The sequence below is a fragment of the Pristiophorus japonicus genome, unplaced genomic scaffold (assembly GCF_044704955.1).
Source record: "Pristiophorus japonicus isolate sPriJap1 unplaced genomic scaffold, sPriJap1.hap1 HAP1_SCAFFOLD_42, whole genome shotgun sequence".
In the NCBI taxonomy this organism is placed as follows: Eukaryota; Metazoa; Chordata; class Chondrichthyes; family Pristiophoridae; genus Pristiophorus; species Pristiophorus japonicus.
In genome coordinates, this window is record NW_027254090.1 from 5,839,469 (window position 1) to 5,843,063 (window position 3,595).

Genomic DNA, 3,595 nt, shown 5'->3' on the forward strand with positions numbered 1-3,595 from the left:
CTATTCAGCATTTCCGTCATCCTTTACTCGATGCTGTTACACTTCTCCCACAAAGCAGAGGAAATTGTTAAAACCTGTGCAGAGGGTAACAGATTTAGTCGAAGACACCGATTGCGAGTTTACATTTCTGAATGTAAACAGCATGGAATTCAGTTGGAAACATCAAAAATTGAAAATTGACTTTTAAGTAAAAATGGATATGGTGATCACAGACCAACGGATTTTACAATAGCATCCTGAGAATCTGAATCGACAAGAACCCTACTTTGACCCGAAGCATGCTGCTATTTGGAAGAAGGAAATACGGAAATGGAATACAACATTTCAACAGCTACAGAGTTTGAATCAAGCAATCGTTGTGGACATTAACCATCACACTGCGGAAATCGAGAAGGTGCACACAACTTTGGACCAGATTGAACATGTGAGCTGGTGGGAGTCATTGTTGGGATGGAGCCCGACGGCAACAGGTGTGATGAACACAATGATACACCCTGCCCTTCTGCTGGTGCTGGTTCAGCTGATCATGCTGGTCATTTTGATTTACTGCGGATGTTGTGTTGGAAAACAAGGACAACAAATGGACAATGCTGTTGATCGAGCTCGAGCCACCATGCAAATGTATGTTACCCAGATAAGACCTGCAGAGAGGCGAGGAGAAGAAGTGGGGGAATGTGGGAGCATTGCTGAACTCTTTGCTTCAGCACGCAGTCTGAAGTTTGGATTAAAAAATAGGAAGATTGAAGTTTGGATGGAAAGAGACTGTTAGACAATGTGGTGCCTTCAGCCATTGAAATGAGTAACTGGTCATTGTCTGTATGTTAAATATTTGATTGTACCTTTGTTACTATTTAATGACATCTGTAGGTTAAACAAGCAATATTAAGTCTGTATGTTAAACAATTCACAAATCAGTTAGCCGTGATTGTCTAAATGCAAAGAAATAAGAGTATAAAGATAAGACTCACACACGCAGACACCAGATACACTGAACATTCGGAAGGTGTGTGTCTCAAGCAGCCACGGAAATCAAAGCAAGCTGCCTTTGTGAAGTGTTCTCAGTAACTTTCATACTTGGTTTGTTTGGTATGAATGTTTAAATAAAAGACCCGATCCTGCCTTTACTACAACTGAATGTGTGCGAGTAATTCGAGGTTAAAAGCAACGAAGCAAAAAGAGCAAGACAGCCGTTCACAACATTTTGTAACAGGTAACTGATGGTTGAGCACACGATTTGATAACTAGACTTGTAGATCAAGCATCAGTGACAAAGGCAACAAAACTGCCCACCAGTACCAGGTGTCTTTCACTTGTTTGTCCCAACTTTTCAGCAGCTGGGACAACAAGGAATCAGGTTCCACCGAGATTTGAACTCAGATCCCAGAGTGCTAACCATTACACTATGGAACCAACCGTGGTAAAATATTTGAAACAATTCTCAAAAACAACAAAATCATCTCCAACAGTACACTTTGTCTCGGCCTTTTCTCATCCACACCATCAGTTTCCTCTTTGCTCTCTGATAATTATCGATGCAGAACAATTCACACAGATGCCATCGAGGCTATGGTTTTTCAAGTAGCTGTTTCTGTTTCACACTGTTCATCACTGCTTGTACTTCAGTCTTGCCAGGTAAAAAGTGCGTTGGCATTGCAATGTATTGATATAAAATGCTTGGCATGGAAAGAAAATGCAAAGTTTTGTCGAGTTAGCGACTAGGTGACGAGGTTTGGGGTTGATGTGCGTCGCTTTCAATCTTTGAAATTTCACCAAGCAAAGAAACGGTGAATTGAACTGTCCCTGTTAGCATTGTGTTCGCATTTAATCACAACAATATCCGCAGTCAGGAGCTGAAAAGGAATGTATACCTAATACCGGCTTCGGGACAATCAGAATACTTCGTCACAGACAAGGCACCGGAAGGCTGGAAGGTCGATCACACCGGTTGTGGGAGAGCTGGTTGGTGGTGACATGGAAGTGTCTGCAGTGTGCGGGACCAGACTGCTTCCACACATCCACAATGAATGTCCCACCCTTTACTTGGGAAAAGTACAACTGAGAGTGGACAAGTTCCATCCCGGTCAGAGCAATCTGAAGCTTTAACTGACTGACACCCTGGTTTGGGATGTCTTGCAGTGTGTAACTATGTCAGTCTCTGTGGCGCAATGGGTTAGCGCGTTCGGCTGTTAACCGAAAGGTTGGTGGTTCGAGCCCACCCAGGGGCAAAGCATTTAACTGTTTTTCCCCGTGAATTCGGTGCTGCACGATTCCAGGTTGTCATTGTGCGTTTTGGCTGCGCGAATATATTCCACAAACATTGCCAGCTTTGCTGTTATCCAGTGAGTTCCCACTCCAATACTTTTATGGGCATTCAGTTTGAGTGTATACAGAACTGAACAGAGATATCAGAAAATTTAACAAGGTTGTGGGACATTGTTTTTTGTTAATATTGAACCACTAATATGAATAAATCCATTTCTTCAAATATTTAATTGAACATGTTTTCAAGATGTTTCCGCGCAGTTTTGAACCAGGGACATTTCGCGTGTGAGGTGAATCTAATAACCACTACATTACGGAAACACTACAGCAATGTTCAGAACATAACCAGAGCTTTAACCTACACAGCTGGCCTATACTTCAGGAGCTGGTTTTATGAGAATAGAATGACGGTGCTATATTTAGGAAGGCTGTGAGTGTGGCAGGAATTGATCGAGTGTTTCCCAGACTTTACACATAGGAACAGGAGGTGGCCATTTAGCAGCGAGTGGTTAGGATCTGGAATGCACTGCTTGAAAGGATGGTGGAGGCAGACTCAATCTTATCTTTCAAACGGGAGCTGGATCAGTGTCTGAAGGAAAAACAATTGCAGGGCGACAGGGAAAGGGCGGGGGAGTGGGACTCGCTGAGAGTCGGCACGGGCTCGACGGGCCGAATGGCCTTCCGTGCTGTAACCATTCCTTGATTCTATAAGTTAGTGGCACATTTCATAGTGTGGGTGGAAGCAGAACATTGCAAAGGGACATGGATTGAGTCGGCAAAACTAGAGGCATCTGATTCAGGAGATTCGGGGGGCGCGGAAATTCGGAAGTTTAATGACTTTGAAAGGAACATTTTTGTTTTGTGCAGTTATGGTCAGAGAAATGTTTGTGAAAGGAATTTTTTGAACAGAGGAATGCAGCATTTAATCTTCTGCCTTAACACTTCTTCCTGGGTGTCGGGGTCACATTTCTTTTCGAGGTTATTCTTCTCAAAAAGGAGCTAGATGTAGTCCTTCAGACTAGGGGGATCAAGGGCTATGGTGAGAAAGTAGGAATGGGGTATTGAAGTTGCATGTTCAGCCATGAACTCATTGAATGGCGGTGCAGGCTCAAAGGGCCGAATGGCCTACCCCTGCACCTATTTTCTATGTTTTCTATGTTTCTTGAATTTATATTTCCTTTGGTGTTTCACAATAACCAGACCTTTGCTCTAAAGTCTTTCTCACTGTTTCCCCAGTCTCCTGTTGATGTTACCAGCAATGAACATTTTGCACCAGACACCAAAAACACACTGTGCAAAATGGGACATGCTTTAACAGTTAACGTGGGGCTCG

At 43.2% G+C, this 3,595-nt stretch overlaps 1 non-coding gene across 1 annotated transcript; it reads left to right on the forward strand.

Moving 5' to 3' along the window:
• The first annotated feature begins 2,151 nt into the window (after positions 1-2,151).
• On the forward strand, positions 2,152-2,225 carry trnan-guu (transfer RNA asparagine (anticodon GUU)). Its single transcript has one exon. It is a non-coding gene; the product is annotated as a tRNA-Asn (tRNA).
• The last annotated feature ends 1,370 nt before the right edge of the window (positions 2,226-3,595 follow it).